General features: G+C 31.8%; 1 long non-coding RNA gene and 1 pseudogene across 2 annotated transcripts; one reads left to right on the top strand and one right to left on the bottom strand.

Moving 5' to 3' along the window:
* The first annotated feature begins 6,605 nt into the window (after positions 1-6,605).
* On the top strand, positions 6,606-13,298 carry LOC136234144 (uncharacterized). 2 transcript variants are annotated; one of them, XR_010691085.1, is made up of 4 exons: positions 6,606-7,050; positions 7,155-7,211; positions 12,674-12,746; positions 12,828-13,298. It is a non-coding gene; the product is annotated as an uncharacterized lncRNA (long non-coding RNA). The 2 variants fall into 2 exon arrangements; XR_010691084.1 differs by having other exon boundaries at positions 7,155-7,216.
* Positions 9,133-12,182, bottom strand: LOC136232576 (putative E3 ubiquitin-protein ligase SINA-like 6; annotated as a pseudogene).
* Positions 13,299-20,538: the final 7,240 nt, after the last annotated feature.

Here is a 20,538-nt window from a genome sequence, read left to right as displayed (position 1 = left end):
TACACAATTTCATTTTGTGTTTTTTCTCTTTTTGTTTATCTAATGAATAAAGAATCAATGTGTATATAATATTAATATAGACTAAACTGATTAATACCAAATTATTGTTCTAGCAAATGACTTATATTATACGAAATAATAATGAATGTTTTGGGATTTTTCTTTACATATAAATAAAATTAAGAGATTGTGTATATAAGTTTATTATGAAGTAGCAAATTAATTATAAAGAATGTGTGTATATATAGAAACCACTTGCATACCATTTTAAATTTTATATATTCAATAACAGGAAGATGTTAAATCATAGGTAATTATCAAGTGAGATACATTTGTTTTGGACTCCTTAATAAAAAAAATAAATAATGGAAAATTTATAGTTTTTTTTAAAGGGGAATTTACGGTGTTTAAAAATTAGTTACAACTATGTTAAATGATTATTTAGATGATGTCTAACCAAGAAAACCATCATTTTTAATATATTTTAACGATTGAGATTTATAAATTATGAGTTTAAGATATATTTTTTATGTTTACAATTTATGAATTGTAGTTTAAAATTTATAAATTAAATTATAAAAGCATACTTATTTTGTGATATATAAAAAATAATGACATATTTAAAATTACTCCCTCCGTAACATTATATAAATCGTTTTAAAAAGTGATTTTTTTTTCAAAATATAAGTCATTTTGGTTTTCCAAGAATTTTTAGTTTACTTTTTTGGTCTAAGTATTAAATTTTTTGTATTACGCTGTGTGTTTTTTTAATATTTCAATACTTATTGCCAAATTATTACTTGAGAGACAATTTTTTTTTTAACTTAACCAATGCAAAATTCATTAATTAGACTCTACATTAATTGTATTTTTTTTATTTGTGTGAAAATCTCTAAAATGACTTATATTATGGAACGAGGTAGTAAGTTTTATTATATAATATAATTGTAATTTTATAATTAATATGATTTTCGTGAAACAAACCCAAAAATAAATGCACAAATTCAACTTAATCAAATGATTTAAAGCTTTAACACTATAATAAAAGAAATTTTACAGTAATTCAAGAATAATACACTTGATCATAAAAATCGTTTTGCATAGCGGTATTATGGAGATGATCGTATAGAAAAAAATGTATACATGTATTAATTGATTCCTCCTGTGTATTAGTCTTTTCAAAGTAAAAATATTGTCTCAACCAAGCGTTCATTAGAATTACTACACTTGGATCTTTTCGGACCTGTCCAACCACTCAGCTTGGGCAGTAAGAGATTTTCCTTGGTCATTGTAGATGATTTCTCTCGGTATACTTGGGTCATCTTGCTGAGTAGCAAGGATGAAGCTTTTGAGATGTTTTCAACACTGATTAGAAAACTTGAAAATGACAAAAATTTAAAATTAGCTCACATCCGAAGTGATAATGGCGGAGAATTCAAAAACCAACAGTTTGATGAATTCTGTGAAGTCAGCGGCATTGACCACAATTTTTCTACTCCTAGAACTCCTCAACAAAATAGGGTAGTTGAGAGGAAGAACAGAACATTAGTTGAAATAGTTAGGACAATGATGAGTGACAATAGGTTTCCAAAATATTTCTGGGTTGAAGCTGTCAACACAGCATGCTATATACTCAATAAGGCTTTAGTTAGACCTGTACTTAAGAAACCCTCCTACGAACTTTGGAAAGGATGAAAACCCAACATTGGATATTTTCGTGCCTTTGGTTGTAAATGTTTTATACTGAATACGAAAGACAACCTTGCCAAGTTTGACTCTAAAGCTGACGAAGCGATCTTTCTAGGGTACTCAACTAACAGTAAAGCATATAAGGTGTTCAATAAATGAACTTAGGTCGTAGAAGAGTTTGTACATGTTGAGTTCGATGAAATTGACCCTGCAGGAAATTCAAGTAAGTCTGCCGAAGATGACCCATGCTCAGCTTCCGCTGACCAAAATGGAGCTGTTGAGTCATTACCACACGGGCTGACCAAAGGTAAAAACGAACCTGAAATTACCTTTGCTGACCAATCTAAAACTGCAGAGACTGTTGAAACACCTGCTCTTGAAAACTCAACATTACCCAAAGAGATCAAAATCTCAAGAGGACACTCGGAGAAGTTCATTCTTGATGTTGCTGAGAACAACCTGATGACAAGAAATCAGCTCAGGAGATATCTCAACAATGTTGCGTTCGTCTCAGTTCATGAACCAAAGAACTTCACCGAAGCTGAGCACGACGAATTTTGGATCAATGCGATGCAAGAAGAGCTTGATCAATTTAAGAGAAATGAGGTATGAGATTTAGTGCCAAAACCTAGGAATCGAAAGACCATGTGGGCCTTTCGAAATAAGCTAGATGAACAAGGCAATGTAGTCAGGAACAAAGTCAGACTGGTAGCTCAGGGCTACAGTCAGCAGGAAGGCATTGACTATGGTTAAAAGAATATATATATATATATATATATATGTATGTATTACTCAATTATGATTAAAAGAATATATATTTTTACTCAATTAACGTTTAGACATTATCATATCATAATTCAACATGTTTTAATGCATATTTGGGATATATGGAGTTTTAGCAAAATTGAACATATGAGATATTGTTCCCAAGGCATTTTTAATGCATTGTTTAGTGGTTCAATTCCATTCACATTAGTACTGTTGGTGTTTTTGGCGGAGTTGATCTTTGACACGCAAAACAAATTTAGCATACATAGTATGTCCATGATTAAGAGCTCCCAAATCCTTCGTTTGTCAATACAAGGACAAGCTATTGCTTTTCTCTTATGAATTCTCATTTGGATAAAGCTTTAAAGTCCTACATATATTGACATTTTTTTTAATGAAATATGGAAATCAGTAGAGCCAATGGATGAGGGAATGCCAACCCGGGCCAAAGCAAAACCAAAACCAAAAAGAATATAATAAATGAATAAAAAATAAATGTTATATGGGATAAAAAAGATAAATTTGTATAGCCAGCCAAGACAACAAAAAATTAAGAGAATCTATACTGACTAAGACCAATCATGTCTTGATAAATAAATGAGTTATAGAAGCTTGGTGTTGTGTCCCACCAGGTACTGATTTCACATAGCATGCCTTCCTCGGCTAGACGATCTGCAACCCTATTACCTTCATCGAATATGTGTGTGGCCGATGCCAGTCACGGGTCCAACCAACATCCACTGCATGGATTACTGCTTGCAGGTCCGTGACAAAAGCGAATGCATTTGGAATAGGGAAGCAAAACGCTCCATGAGCAAAACCACAAGAGTTTAGAAAACCTCCAGCACCAGCCGGACCAGGGGCACCCATTGCTGATCCATCGGTGTTGAATTTCATCCAGTCAGGAGGAGGAGCCGACCAGCGAACCTCCGTGATTCGGGGAGCCGTAGCTTGCCGGCCAGAGAGGGATAATTGCTTCAAAATATGAAAGTCTAGCATGTTGTTGCACATTGTACCGTGGCTGCCGGTGTCGGCTTCTCTAATTGAGCTCCAAATAATCCGCAATATATAGTCTGTGTATATTTGCTGATTTATTCTAAAAAATTCTTCCATATGAATGTTGCCCATGAAACAGGTTCCATGGCGGGGACAATGGCAGATGAAAAAAAAGAAGAAAAAAAATAAAAAGAAAATGGAGAGAGCCTTATCATTTTTTAGGATAACAAATGTCAACTTGGACTGCTCAATTATTGAGGAAATTAAGACATTCAAGAGGTTAGATGTTCCCAAGAAAAGAAACAAGAAGGCTGCTGTACTTTGACAAAGAGAAAGAGAAAAATACAGGTTTCAATTTTCTATTATATAAGAGTGAGGAGCTTAAATCAAAATAATGTGGAGTGAGTGCAAAAAAAGAAAGCCAACAAAAAAGCTACTGTTATTCTTGTGGCATTGTTTTGAGAGTTATAACTATTGTAATTTCTTTTACTAAATAAAGTCTATAATATTTTCAGTCTTTTTTTCTCCAACACCGCCCATACTGTTCTGTGAGTTTTTTCCCAGATTAGTGAACAATGTGGCTCCTTAAATGGCTTCGGTTCCAATGATAATTGTTGCTCGTAGTGATTTAGATCCTCTCTATATTGACAATGTTTGCATTTCTCAATAATAGTTGGGTCTTTTTCTCAAAAAAAAAAAGTCAATTACAAAAATACCCTTCCAAATCTCATATAAACAAAATTATTCATTTAACATAAACCTTAGCCTCCCAAATCTAGAGCTCTCCACTAACATTGTCTTCTTTTATTAGGAATGTCTCTTCTATTCTCCATATTCAGTTGCATTTACTTAAAAAAAAAACATTAACAAATTGTCTATCTCAGTCATGAAATGAACCTTAGTTTTCACTTCTTGATGAGTTGTTCTGCCTGTGCTTTTCGCAACACTGATTTTTAGTTTGTTTTTCTAATCTAGCCAAAGCTCCTTTTTTAACATGTGTATGGCTTTCCAATTTGAACTTTGAGTTGCACCAACATATAATGCTTTGTGGAATTTGTTTGTTTGCCTTCTGAAATTTGCATATTTGGGGCAAAGCAGTTAAAATATTGTAGAATGGGTGTCTGAGTAGATCATTTAGGTTGTAAACAAGATTGTTTAAATTTGTATAGTAGATTCTAGAGAGACAGCGAGAGAGATATGTAAGGATATGGCTATTGAGTTCTTTTTTTTAAATCAAAACCAATGGAGAAATCTGAATAGATTTACCTTGGAATGCTTAAGAAATCAAAAGAAATTTGAAAGATCTAGAATGATATAGAAAAATATGAATCCCTCTAGAAAACACATGATTTTAACTTAATTAAGTTGTAAGATACCGTGCCTTTGTCAAATGCTATTTATTTTCAAAAGTTCATCTATGGTGTGTACTAAAGTTGTGGTCCTTGTTTCATATTGATGAAATAATAGAACAACTTCACATTTTGGTTTTGCTGATTGTTTTGTGTTCATCTTTGGGGTATGGGGGCAATGCATGAGATTGCACCATTTGAGGTAATTAGTGATACCAATACACTCTAGACAAACAAATGTTCATGTACAATGGCAACCTTGGGATCAGTATATTCTTGGAAAGGCAAAGCACTAATAAACACATCACATTGGCATAGCAAAAGGCCTTAAATTTATCAGATTGGTCCAATCCTTCAGCTTCAGCATCTCAAGCTATATGTTTTGATATCTTCTTACTTCGACGACCCCTCGAAAAATTGACAGGTATTGATTTGAGTCTAAAATCAATAGAATTTAACAAATACAATTTATGACACAACTTAGCAACACAATGAATGAATCAATAAAATCAATTGTTCCAAAACAAAAAGCTCATCGTTTTTTCACGCTTTTAGTAACAATTGTTGGAAAGCGATCCACCCATTTACTCTGCATAATCAAAAGAAAGTTCTTCAATTCATTCATTACATATATAATGTAATGAGAACTAGGAACATTTCAACCAAGGTCATTAATTGCATTTATTGTCATAGTTCCTAAACTTTTGGATGATTCAGTACGTGCATTTGATGTTTTGAAATGATTTAGCCTACGGAATATTTTGTTGTAGCCATCACGATGAATGATCAATCTTCCATCATGATTAGTGTCAGTATTCACACACACAAAAAAAAAGAAATATTTTGTTGCACAAGGCAAGCTAGTTGACTTTGGATGGTTTAACAACCATGTTTAGTAAGACTCCATGTTGATCTTCTCTGATGGTGGATTAGGTGGCAAACCATCATGTCCTATAAGCGGGATGTGTCCAATCTGAAAATTATCAATTTGGTTCAGAGATGCAATAAGAAGGTCCATATCATCACTGCTATTTGTTTTCTCCTTGGATAAACCAAAGACACGTGCAACAATACCACAAAGTGCTGGAGTCGAGGAAAGACTTTTGGGAGCTTGAGTCGGGTATTTCTCTAGTTTTTTGTTGGCAGCCATTTGAGCTATCAGTCCTAAATCCTTGCCAAATCACATTAGGTTATATGTGTACTGGGTAGCTGCCCTTGTAACCAGAAGTGTCCGCTCATAAAACCTCATTCCATCATTTCCTGAGGAGAATAAGGGCACAAACAAACTGGTCAGAACAAAACATACCAGAAAGTTTCTCAAGTTTTAAATTTGGAATGAATTTTGTGATTCCGAACTATATTCATTCAAAATTCTAAATCTTCAATTTTATTAAAAAAAATACAAGAATTGGCAGGGCAATAAAGAAATTGAACTTTCAGGAATGGTGCACAACTAAGGACGTGTTCAGTTTTAGAAAACATTTTCCATTTCTACATTCCAATTCTCTTCTTTTTCCCAATTGCTGTTCTCAAAATGGAAAATCAAAAAATACATTTGTATTGGACCTTAAAATTAATGTGTCATTTTAATAAATTTGGTATTTAAAAAAGAATATAATTTAAAAAGAAAATTATAGTAATTAGTAGGTCTATTATTAGGTGAAGGCTGCTGTTACTTCGTTGGAAAACAAAGTAATTTTTACTTTGCTTCCATCACCCTTGATTATATCCTGATTAATATCTACCATTTAATTACATTAATTAATAATTAATTCCTTTTACCGGTTAATTGGTTGTTCCGGTCTTCTACTCTCTTCACGCTTCTTCCGGTCTTCTATCTCTCTTCTGTCTACCAATTTTTCCAATCACTTTCCTCTGCTCTGGTTTTTCTTGAATTATCTCTCTTCTGTGCTTGGACTTACACTGGACGTTACTGTGAAGGTTTGAAGGAAGAAGAAAAAACCCAATTACAATATACTCATACCATTACTTTCTTATTTCCTTTTTCAGTTTTGAATTTGGGATTTCTTCCTAATCCCCTCATCAAATTGAGTTGCAGCCATTTTTTTCCCAATACGCTCATCAAATTGAGTTGCACGATGGAACTTTTTCTTCCCCTATACATCAACAACAGTTATGCCCGTATTTGATTTTGCCAATTTCTCACAATCCCTTTATTCAATCGTGTTGCAGTCTGCAACCCTATGCTCGTCTGCCCCAGATTGTATTGAAGTTCGACCTTCTTCAAGTAAGCTCGCCTTATTATTCTCTTTCGTTTTGAGCGTCTTATCACGTTGTTTGTTTTGAGCTCGCCGTTAATGAGCATATCTCTCTTCTCATGTTTGATTCCAGGGTTTAGAGTGTATTCCATTTTCTTCTTCCTGTTCTGGTTCCTTTCTAGTTACCAAGGTCAGGTACGCTAGACTCTTTCTCTTATTTTTTTGTTTTTTAGGAAGCTTGATTGGGAGTTAGATGCAAATAATTGCTTATAGCACTGTATATTACTATTGCTAAGAATTTATATTATGCTTTTTTGAAAATTTCTAATAACTTGCTGGTTTGAAGATTCAGAACTGAATTTGGCAAATAGCAAATGAGTATATTCACAATATAGACTTTGAAAGCATTTAGGTTTCTTCTTTTTTGTGGCTTTTATCTAGCATCGGTCACATAAGTGTTTAGTTACATAAGTATCAACCATCGGTCACATAAGTGATAGAATCACAAGATATAATGCTTAAAGTTACCCAAAATCCAACAGCATCGAAAACGTTGATAGGAGGGGAAAGGCGGGATATGGTTTTACAGGGATTGGGGATTTTGAATATGAATCCTGATAATTCAAGCATATTAGTGAAAAAATTATCAGGATAAATTTGTATCCCTTTAGTAATGACCCATTGTCTCATTTGCACATGCACTTTAGATGAGTAACTTGCATAAAGATAACAAGATAAAGACTAGCCCAAAGACAGCGGAGTGAATATAGACCAACACAAATCCAGTAATTCCACTTACATGCCAAACAACACTAGTAGTCTGAGTAGCCAACAATTGAAAGAATCCGGGTTTCTTTCCCTTTTGAACGAGTCGATCATAAACATCTAGAAAACACATAAAAAATCGAGTTAGTAAATAAGCTTACTGTAGATGCTTTAAGATTATACTACAATTTTAAAGTTGAGCTTGCTTATATGACCATCATATGAAACGCTCGAACTGACAGAATAACTAATGGTACAGGGGTTTAACATGCTTGGTAAGATTTTAACCAGCATAACTTGGAACTGATGGAAGAATTGACTATCAGAAATTGTAGAAGAATATTACTCAAACCTCAAGTATACCAAAACTAATATTAGAGTCAAATCAATTAGATTTAGAATTTTTTCCGAAAGTAATATTCAACAACCATAGTTGTTAAATCGAGATTCGACACGTGACTCGAAATATTATTTTGCGAATCGGAACTCGTGAATCGAATTGTAAGATTCGGATCAAATTCAAAATGATATAAAAAGTTGAAATATTGACCATATTTAACTTTAAATATTAGTCAAAAAATGGAATTTTAATATCAAAATAGAAATTATATCAAGTTATAAAAGAAAGTAGAGACAGAAATAGAAAATAGAAAGAATTAAGAGTAGAAGAAGATAATAATTGAAGCTATTTGTGCATCATAATACGTTTTTTTTTTTGTTTTTGTAAAATGAACAGTCATCTTCTTCTGCTGTACGTTTTTGAGTTGTTAAAAATTGAATTTTTTTTAAATGGTGGCCTGAATTGACCGACTCGGTGAATCGGAACGAATCGATGGTGACTCGACCGATTCATGAAGCTCCCGAGTCATACCATAGATACGTCTCGAATTCCTCATGAATCGAATCGAATTGTACGAATCGACTCGCGACTCGTACGATTCTAACAACTATGTCAACAACCATAATATAACAAAAGAAATCAAACATTATACTTCCTGTTTTGACAATATAATTTAACTGATTCAACAATTATATGAATAATTATTAAAATGAGAAGATAAAACTTGGACCAAGAAAATTTCAAATAATTCAACATTCACTCTTATGAGAGTAATTTGGTATTTTTTTCAATTTAATCATTAAAGATTATGGTCAAGTAAATCATCCACAATCATCTAAATAGCCTAGCATTCAAATATCTTCTTATTCTTGATAAGTTGTGGCTTGGCGTTCTCAACATGAAATTATGTACTTGGATAAACTAAAAAATAAGATAACTTAAGCATCACTAGTAAAAGTGGTGTTAAAAATCACCACTTACCAGGTTCAACTACTGTACAAGAATTTCAACAGATCAGAAGTTCAAAAGTATAAACAAAAATAACATTAACATCAGTGTCAAGCATTCGCATCAATGCTGATTTTTGGATGTGTGGAGGGGTGGGGGTGGGTTTATAATATTGGTATTCCGGATACTGCAGTGGTATAATGTGTGCAGGCTGTAGGGATCCACCCAGCATGCTATAATCATGTATATGGAGGACCAAGCTGATTTGTCCATAAGAACCAAATAAATCGCGTGGAACCATGAGGAATTCTTCTAGATGAATGTCATTGTTATCAAACTTGTATATTCTTCGTAAACGATTGAAATCTCAAATTGCTCCCCCTCTGATTTTGCTGTAACTTCATAAAAGTATCCTTCCTTGTGTGAAGGGGGAAACAACATTTCCAATTGGTGATTCTTCTTTGTTGTTCACAATAAATATAACACCTTTCTCCTCTTCAAGAAGAAGGGTTTTGTCGTTCAGGGTAAAGAATAGTGGCATTGTAGTATTAAAACGTAAAGGAACTGCTGAACCTTTGTGCTTACTGCTAAAATGTTGATATAGCTGCTTGCATGAGCCAACAAATTTGCAACTTGATACAGGGCATGAATATGGTGCATGGTTGCACATCTTTTCATGCTCAAATATCTTGCTATAGTTAACCATTTCTCGATACCCATACCTCAGGTTTTGGCATGGCACTTTGACTGATTCAAGAACCTTTTCTATGTCCCGGCAGCGATTATAGCCAGTAGGTAAAAGGCAGGAAGGAAATTTATGAGCAATTCTTTTGCAGTAGGAAGTACATGCTATATGCCCATTCTCACACTGTATCATACACCAAATATCGGAATATCCATCTCTAGTTTCATAAGTAAATCTCTAGTTTCTACTAAAACCTCAAGTATCACCATGCTAAATTAGAGAAGCTAACTTGTAACAATAATCATGATAGGTGAACTTGACATGTGGAAAAAACGTAGACAAATTCCATGCCCTGTTCATTTTAAACCGTTCTTTTCGCCCAAAACTCCACCCTTCCAATCATTCAACCCTTAATACTATGTATTGTCAAACACCTAATCCTAGGAAAACCAGAATTACTTCCTCTAAAACGAGTATCATCTTCAATAGTAAATTTGAAGTGCAAGAAAAAGCAAAAAGAGTTAAATAATAAATTTGACTCTATCTGAACATTAATTTAAGGGTAAAGGTGCAAAAATACTCCTAACGTTTTGGGCCAGGACCAATTTTACCCCTAACGTCTAAAATGGTGCAATTTTACCCCTAAAGTTGGAAGCCAAGAGCAATTTTACCCTTAACATTAATAAATTGGGTCAATTTGAGAAATAGTTCATAAAACTGTCTTCTCGGTCATGAATCTTGTTATCTACACATCATACGTGTGTCATTTTATCAGTAACAAATTACAAACATTAGTTGGGATGTGAAAAAAAGAAAAAAATATACTGTGTTTTTCTACGGATTAGACAAAAAAAATTCAAAAAATCCACCGAATTTATAAATATTAATCTCAAATTCTATTATTAAATTATAAAAAACATGAAATCCTTTTTTTAGAACGAATTATTATGCAATTGGTGCAGAATAATGAACAAAAATATACGTGTTTTATAATAGTGTTGATAAATTGACCCATTTTATCAACGTTAGGGGTAAAATTGCTCTTGGCTTCCGACGTTAGGGGTAAAATTGCATCATTGTAGACGTTAAGGGTAAAATTGCTCATGACCCAAAACGTTAGGGGTATTTTTGCACCTTAAGCCTTAAATAAAGTCATTAAGTTACACCATTGATTTTCAGTATTATCTATGGGATGCAGAAGAGAGTTTGAAAGAGAGCAAAATCATAATTCATTCACAAATTGGTACATATAAGGTTATTGTGGAAGTTCAAAAATTTTACTCTCATAATACAAAATACTCTAATTTTACCCCCAAGATAGAAACTAGCTAGAACGGAGCATGGACTGGTTGGATTCATAAACCGAACTGAACAAAGAGGCATTTTGGAAACCAAAACTTTTGTATCAGAGTATCATAGTGTATTGAGCAAAAAATAGAATAGAAAACAAATCACTAGCCCGGTCATTGTTCTGAATATTTGTTTCAGTTGTTCCAGATATCCTTAGAAGCCTACTGAGAATTTAGATAGAAAGATACCAAATTATTGTAGTCATGGCAACACAACAATAGAAAGCATCACTGGAATTGGATAGATTTTCCTAAATGAAATTTCAAAATTTGCACACTTTGATAAGTTGATTGTTTCTACTGCAGCCAGCTCCTTAATTAATGGTCTGTAGAAGAAACTAACTGTTAAGGCTATGCATATAGTACTGCTCCTTTTAGATACTCAATGAAATAATCAATCGATAACATATACTAGGAAGAAGTTGGGAAAATCAGCAACTCACCTATAGATAATCAAGGAAATAATCAACCTGGGCACGAGAATGAGATCCTAAAATAAGATCCAGTAACTGACAGATGCTCTCTATGTCTATGTTCTTTTGTTTCTCCTCTGAGTAAAAAAAATATGGAGGAGAAGAATGAGTAGTTAATTTTTTTGAAAGAGCGTACATAACGAATGAATAACATTACAGAATGTCACCACATGCCTAACCAATTACGTGTTAGGCAATACCTGAATCCACAAGAATAGAAACCCACAAAGTTTGTAGGCCTCTTCAACTAATGAAGACAAAAGAAAATGTCAGCAATTCTTAATTATTGCATCATTTCAAAATTGAAAGCCCATAAAATCAAAATAGAAAGTTGACAAGCCAACAATGGTATATACCTCTTTCTCTAGATCTAGAAGGGGTTTCTTTGATTTACTTACAATCTCAGCCCTTAGCGCTTTAAGACCTCTTCGCCACTCCTATTTAAAAAAAAAAATTAGACAGGAAGTGATGTACAATGCATGTGCTTCTAAGAAAAGAATGTTCCACAGGTAGAGCAAATCTTCTGGAATTCAATAACATAAACTTCAAATGGATACAACACATTGCATGCTAAATAACTTACAGGAGCATCTTCTTCCATTGACACACAGCAGAAAACAAACAGAGGAATAAGAGAATGTTAGTATAGTTCGTCCAATAGTTCACAAGAAATACAGTATTCAGATGCAAAATTTGAACTTGCTTAAAGTGATAAATATTTCCATTTGTCTAAAACTAATGTTGTTCTTCCATGTTCATTTAGAGAACTAATCATGTCAATTTAAGCAAGTTGAGAAGGCTAACGAGACACTTTGCATGGTCGGGCCGATCAATTTTATTAGATAAGTTCAGAGGGCTCCTGATGTATTAATCCTTATTTATTGGAGGAGGTTTGTAACGGATGACTATAAATTTGTTGAGTTTCCTTCAATCCAAATTAATATTCTTATATAAATAGTGAACTTATTGGTCATTATGAACAACAATTAATTAATGGTCCCTTTTCTCTATTGTGGCTTTGAACTTATACCTTGTCAATTTTGGCTCATGTCTTGCCTTATATCTAGTTTCTTTGTTTTCTTCTCTCTTCAGATCAAATCTAATTCAAACCAGATCTGTTCTTTCAGAAGAGCACAATAGAATATGTCAATTCAAGATCAGTAAGGTACGAATTTCACCCTTTTGTTTTTTGAACTTCAGCATCTTTTACAATTTCTGAATTTGACATTTACAAGTGAACTATCAGGTTTTAAGATGATGTTGAATTAGTCAAGCGTCCACTTCCAACGTCCAATGGAGATGGTGGAGTTAAGCTCACATACAATTGATGGAACACAAATATCAGAGTGTTCTAATTCTAAGAAGTATGAGAAGGAAGTTCCGAGGAGAAACGGAGGTAGATCATTGAAAGCAAAAGTATTATCTAGAGTGTTCTTAGAGGACTATGAGAGAGTAAAGAAGAAAATATTGGACCCTCGAGGGCCGATAATTCACAGATGGTCTAGGATATTTGTAATAGCATGCTTAGTTTCAAGTGAAGCGTGCATACATATTCTAACACCCCTTGAAATTGGCCTTACAATAGTTAGATCAGTAGCTGATGCTGATTTTCATTTGTTTTTTAACTGCTTATATCGCTCCTTGAACCTATGTTTTGGGAGAGAGGAGCTTGTCATAGATTCTAGAAAGATTGCAGTGAAGTACCTTTAGACACACAATTTTGTCAGATTCTCTTGTTGAGCTTGTCATTACTTTGGTTTGATATTCTGAATCTTGGTGGTTCAACAATGGCAAACACAAAAAAATGTTATTCGGTTCATCATCATTTGAATCTAAGAAGAGTTTAATTATTATAATTCAATCGTAGTAAGTTTCACCTCTTCCGGCTCTGTAACTGATCCCAGTTCCATAACACTACTAGAATCTGTTACATAGCCGGTTAGATAGTTGACAAGAAAAAAAATGAACATGTCCTGTTATATAGAACTGGTTCCAATTTTTTTAATACATAAGCAGTTTTCAAACTTTAGGAGAATCCTCAGTAACGAAGGCATTTACTTGATATAGATAGCTATCTAGCCATATTAATAATGACATGAACTGGTTATAACTTTCTCTTAGGATGCAACTTCATTTTTTTTCGAAAATCTATCATAAGTTACCTATTGGATTGGAATTATCAAAAGTTAATATTCATATTGTACAGATTAATGAAAACAAGATTAAAAAAGGCCAGGTCAACAAGACAGCAACAAAATGATCCTACTTTGCAATTATAGAAACAATTTAATATTTTAGTTGTTATTTCAATTTATATTTAGTCGTTTTATTATATTGAATTTCTTACATTAAGTTCGAATATTTCAATTAGAAACAGCAAAACTAAGTGAGTTTAATATTTAGTTCATTTGATTGTATCATTATTTCAGGTACCTTTCGGATTCTGTAAGCATCTAGTTACAGATTTCTGTAACCAGCAATTGCTGATTACAAAATAAATATGTAATAAGTTTTTGCTGGTTACAGAAATATGTAACCAGCATTGCTTGTTACATAACCAGCAATTTCTTGTTACAGGTAACCAGCAATTGCTGGTTGCAGAAATATGTGACCAGTTTGCTGGTTATAGCAAACTGGTTACTCTAATGCTTTTTCTGACCAATTTTGATTTCTGTCAGAATTTCTTATTTGCACCTAGAGCTCAGCCTCCTTTGTGAACTTCTTGCTAAAATAGTACAAGTCTAATTGATAAATTATTTGAAAATTTTGGATTGAATGGAGCTCAGAAAGTCATTATCTTACAGAAATATGTAACCATCATTGCTTGTTACATAAGCACGTATGGGAAATTGGCAGAAAAGAAAATGACATGACATGATAAAACTAAATTATAGCAGCCAAAACTGTCATTACAAAATTCATCCAATCTAAGCTTGCTAGGAACCAATAACTTTCGCAGACATTTTCAGTTGAATTTGTCATAGAATGGACCTCTTGGAACTTTATCAATCAATCAAGTATGAGAATAATCCTGGAAAAAAACGAAAACACTTAGAATAGGGTATACACACAGTACAAACAACAATATGAACCTGTTATGAACGGCATAAGAAATGGGAAGATTAAGGAGTGAATTGGTTATTAGGCAGGTTTATATTAATTTGTTAAATGTTAAGTTCACCTGCTGTGTAGTTAATAGTTGACATGCTATTTAGTAAGCTTACACAATTGTAATCAAGATCTATAAATGAACAAATTTGAAGAATTACTTCTGACTTCTTCTTCTTCATATCTTCTCTCTTTCTCTCTCTAATATTCTTATTATTCCTATCAATCCAATCTGAAAATTATATCAGAACCAGCCATATTGTCAATTGCCAGTAGACCTCAAAAACATTATCTCAGACCAGAGCAGTTGAATGCAGAACCATAAGTTACCTGGTCATTACATCTGTTCTAATTTTCAACCTATTTGAGCTATATATATTCCTTTTCTGTTCGTTGAGCTATGAATATGATCAAGTATATTATGACATTCTTGACATAAAAATAAACTCTCAGCTATAGCATAACAATAATAGCTAACAACATCCTAGTCTCTCTTGAATAAACAAAAGAAGATCTGAGAGCAATATAAGAGAGAAGTAGACAGATATTATAGCTAAAATTTTTTGTTGATATATATGATTATTGGAGTGTCAAATGATAATATAGAGTCTGTCATTGAGCAGGAAATTACCATTTTATGAGAAACATGTCAAGCAACAAGCATCATTTCTCAATATAATAGAAACACATATATCATTCTCGATGGCTTTTCAATACTGTAAATTTAGTAAATATAATTTCTAAAATTTAAAGAGGATCACAATATAATTAGTTGAAATTTGTTGCAATAATTTGTTGATGGCACATCTTACCAACATTTTGATTAATTTTATTTTATCATATTCTAGTTATAATTTCTTAAGGAAATTGATGTTGTTTGAGAATTCAATTTCACTATATGATGGTAATTGTTCATGGTTAATAATTAATGAAAAAAAAATTTATCACTTTTTTTCTTCAAATTGAAAGCTGCTTCTTATAATATAGTAACTACCAATTCACACTATTATACTATGACACTGTAGAATTCCAAACTCAAATGAGCAATATTGGACTCTGTTAAAACAACCCATGATAGTTACTCCTATGATGATACTGATCCAGAATAACATTCTTTTACTAAAAACTGAAATATAATTAACCATTATCAAGTGGCAACCTATTTAAAAACAACTTCTTTCAGCCAACTTCTTCGATTTAAATCAAGTTCGAGATGGTAAACAAATGCTTAAATTATAAAATAGTAACAAGGTGATCTTGAAAAACATATTAAGGATTGAAACTTCATATAATGTGTCACAGAAGGATACTGCATTATATTCCTAGACAATGAACTACTTCAAACCTTTAAACCCATCAATATATAAAGAGATTAGCAGAATGAAAAATAGCTAAGGTAGCAAAAGGTAAACCAGAAATCATCTTACTGCCATAATTCTAATGCTTACTCACACTGTAGTTACTGCACGACAAATGATTCACAGACTTATATGCCAAAAATCAAGAACTAAAAGTTAATAATTATAGCTTCTTTTCAGAGTTGCATTTATCCATGCTAAAAGTCAAGCAAATGGTAGATTTTCTCATTAGATTGAACATTTGATTGGAATAACTAAATTCTCTAATTATAGTCCCAATATCATAGATAAAATCATTTATTGTGAACAATTAATTAGATTCTTAGAATGAGTGTTCGGCCTCATCTATATTTTGGCCTGGCTTCATTCTCCAAGTCATAGTTTGGAGTTCAAAAGAGCAGAAATACTGCTGAAACACGACTGGAACAAATTTCAAAACTTAAGAAGTTGTGGCCCCTGGTTGAAGTATTTGGGGATACCCTTGAGGCAACCAATCCCATCCCACTGAATTAAACATGTACCCATTCCTAGGACTAAGATCTGTAATATGCATTATTCACTTCTTAATTGTTCAAACCCACTATTAGCAACAATCAACATATTGAAAGGCAGGACATAAAGTAAAAGAAGTTAGTGTTGTGCTCAAATGATTTCTTTAATTGCTCTACTCTATCACTTAATATTAAATTAATTATCTGGGTGCTTTTGAATTTAGCTTAATTCCTTACCCCATCAAGGAATTAAGCTAAATACTAAACTTCAAATATTTAAATCAGAAATACTCCTTAACTGAGATGTGAAATTAACTAAGCATTTGCAGATGAATTAACTGAGAAATACTAAATTCCAAATCTTTAATCACCTATAGTTTACTTAATTTCCTATGATTTTAATAATTATGTGAAATTCTATTGATTTATCTTTTTCTTAGGTTTCTTCTTCGGCATTGAAAGAAGGTAAGTTATTTCCCTTGCCAAGCTCTTCACTTATTTTATTTGTTTCTCTTCTTTTTAAATGAAACGACTTCGTTCCATATAGTTATGGAAACAACGTTGTTTCATTTAGTTTTTCATAAAAAAAATTAATTAAAAATTAAATATCTCATCTTCAACCTTCCGCCCTCATCTGTGTTCCACGTCCGCGAGAAAAAAGCTTATGGATCAGAAAAAATGGGGGCTAACATTACCTGGGTAAAAAAAATTCCTAAAATTACATTGGGGGCAAGTGCCTCCAAGCCCCATTCAATGGAATCCTATCTCTCAGTTGAAATGCTTCAACTTCTCATTGTTTTATTGGGTTAAAATTATGAGGTCAAGAACCATTCAATAACACATAAAATCAATTTCAACATTTAAACTCAGATTTATAATAAGAATTTGCAAACTTCAATAGTTAAACTCAATTTGAACAAAGGATTGGGAAAAAAAACTATTCATGTCAAATGAATTTGATTAACTGATAAAGTATGGAAAAGTTCATTTACTCAAAATGGAGAGGAGAGAAAATCACATACCGCCAAACCGACTTGGATTATATTTGCCTCAGTCAACAGTGAAGAGAACGGCAGCAGCAGTGAACCACGAGTGGAATCTTGGTTGGAGGAGCAGCCAGCGATGAACGATAGGTTTCGCGATTGCTCAATAAGTTGGAACTTGGTCCTAGAGCAACGAGCGACGGCAGGTTCCCGATTTCTCAAACAGTGAAATAAGATTTGGGGTGAAATCACCTTGATAGGTTTTGTTGCAAATTAAATAAAGACATTATATCATTTGGGTCCCCAAACTAAAGCTTCAAAATCAATTAGGACCCTTAACTATCAAAATTAACAATCAGGTTCCTAAACTATATAAAAATTATCAATTCAGTCCCCATCCAATTCTAAAATCAAAAATTGTGACTATTTGATATGGACTACAATAATCTCTCCATTTGTTCAAAATTAGTTGGGGGAAGAGAGTCTAAAACTGTTTAGCTGTATGATTTTCGATGAGACCTTAATTCATAATTTTTTTTTATAATGAGACTCAATTGATGATTTTTGGTTAGTTTACGGACCTAAATTGATGATTTTGATAGTTTAAGGTCCTATTTGACTTTGAAGTATTAGTTTAAGGAGCCAGTTGGGTATTATGCCTTAAAATAAACGACAATCTTTTAATTTCTTTTCTTTATATATTTTTAACAGGGATAAGGTGCTAAAATACCCCACTGTTTACAACTTAGAGTAATTTTAGCCCTAATTTCTAAAATTGTGCAATTTTACCTTCATATTAGCAGCCAAGATCAATTTTATCTCTAACCTTGTGAAAAATAGAGTTTAACGTAAAACCTTGGAACTTTACGTAAATCTTTTTATTTTTAGACATAATTTACGTAAAATTTGACTAAATTTACGTAATTTTATTATTTTAGAAGATAAAATACAGAAATCTTATTAAAACTAGAGTTTTACGTAAAACCTTTGAATTTTACGTAAATCTTTTATTTTTAGACATAATTTACGTAAAATTTGACTAAATTTACGTAACCTTGTTATTATAGAAGATAAAATCCACAAACCTTGTGAAAAATATAGTTTAACGTAAAACTTTAGAACTTTACGTAAATCTTTTATTTTTAGACATCATTTACGTAATATTTGGTTAAATTTACGTAACATTGTTATTTTAGGAGTTAAAATCCACAAACTTTGTTGAAAATAGAGTCTTACGTAAAACTTTTGAACTTTACGTAAAACTTTTTATTTTTAGAAATAATTTACGTAAAGTTTGACTTAATTTACGTAATTTTGTTATTGTATAAGAAAAAATCCAGAAACCTTATTGAAACTAGAGTTTTACATAAAACCTTTGAATTTTACGTAAATATTTTAGTTTTAGGCATAATTTACGTAAAGTTTAACTAAATTTACGTAACCTTGTTATTTTAGAAGATAAAATCCACAAATCTTGTGAAAAATAGAGTTTAACGTAAAACCTTGGAACTTTACGTAAATCTTTTTTTTTAGAGATCATTTACGTAATATTTGGTTACATTTACGTAACCTTGTTATTTTAGGAGTTAAAATCCACAAACTTTGTTGAAAATAGGGTCTTACGTAAAACCTTTAAACTTTACGTAAGTCTTTTTATTTTTAAATATAATTTACGTAAAATTTGACTAAATTTACGTAATTTTATTATTTTAGAAGATAAAATACAGAAACCTTATTGAAACAAGAGTTTTACGTAAATCTTTTATTTTTAGACATAATTTACGTAAAGTTTGACTAAATTTACGTAACCTTGTTATTTTAGAAGATAAAATTCACAAACCTTGTGAAAACTAGAGTTTAATGTAAAACCTTGGAACTTTACGTAAATCTTTTATTTTTAGACATCATTTACGTAAAATTTGTTTAAATTTACGTAACCTTATTATTTTAGGAGTTAAAATCCAGACACTTTAGGGTCTTACGTAAAATGTTTAAACCTTACGTAAATCTTTTTATTGTTAGGCATACTTTACGTAAAGTTTGACTAAATTTACGTAATTTTGTTATTGTATAAGAAAAAATCCAAAAACCTTATCGAAACTAGAGTTTTACGTAAAAATTTCAACTTTAAGTGAATCATTTATTTCTAGACATATTTTACGTAATCTTGTTACTTTAGAAGATAAAATCCAGAACCTTGTGAAAAATAGAGTTTTACGTAAAACCTTTAAATTTTACGTAAATCTTTTATTTTTAGGCATAATTACGTAAAGTTTGACTAAATTTACGTAACCTTGTTATTTTAGAAGATAAAATCCACAAACCTTGTGAAAAATAGAATTTAACGTAAAACCTTGGAACTTTACTTAAATTTTTCATTTTTAGACATCATTTACGTAAAATTTGTTTTAATTTACGTAACCTTGTTATTTTAGGAGTTAAAATCCACAAACTTTGTTGAAAATAGGTCTTATGTAAAACCTTTGAACTTTACGTAAATCTTTTTATTTTTAGACATAATTTACATAAAGTTTGACTAAATTTACGTAATTTTGTTATTATATAAGAAAAAATCCAGAAACCTTATTGAAACTATAGTTTTACGTAAAACCTTTGAATTTTACGTAAAACTTTTATTTTTAGACATAATTTACATAAAGTTTGACTAAATTTACGTAACCTTGTTATTTTAGAAGATAAAATCCACAAACCTTGTGAAAAGTAGAGTTTAACGTAAAACCTTAGAACTTTACGTAAATCTTTTATTTTTAGACATCATTTACGTAATATTTGGTTAAATTTACGTAACATTGTTATTTTAGTAGTTAAAATCCACAAACTTTGTTGAAAATAGAGTCTTACGTAAAACTTTTGAACTTTACGTAAATCTTTTTATTTTTAGACATAATTTACGTAAAGTTTGACTTAATTTACGTAGTTTTGTTATTGTATAAGAAAAAATCCAGAAACCTTATTGAAACTATAGTTTTACGTAAAACCTTTGAATTTTACGTAAT

Source organism: Euphorbia lathyris, chromosome 6, assembly GCF_963576675.1.
Source record: "Euphorbia lathyris chromosome 6, ddEupLath1.1, whole genome shotgun sequence".
Classification (NCBI taxonomy): domain Eukaryota; kingdom Viridiplantae; phylum Streptophyta; class Magnoliopsida; order Malpighiales; family Euphorbiaceae; genus Euphorbia; species Euphorbia lathyris.
Note: the sequence above shows the minus strand (reverse complement) of the source record. Positions and strands in the feature narration are given on the sequence as shown.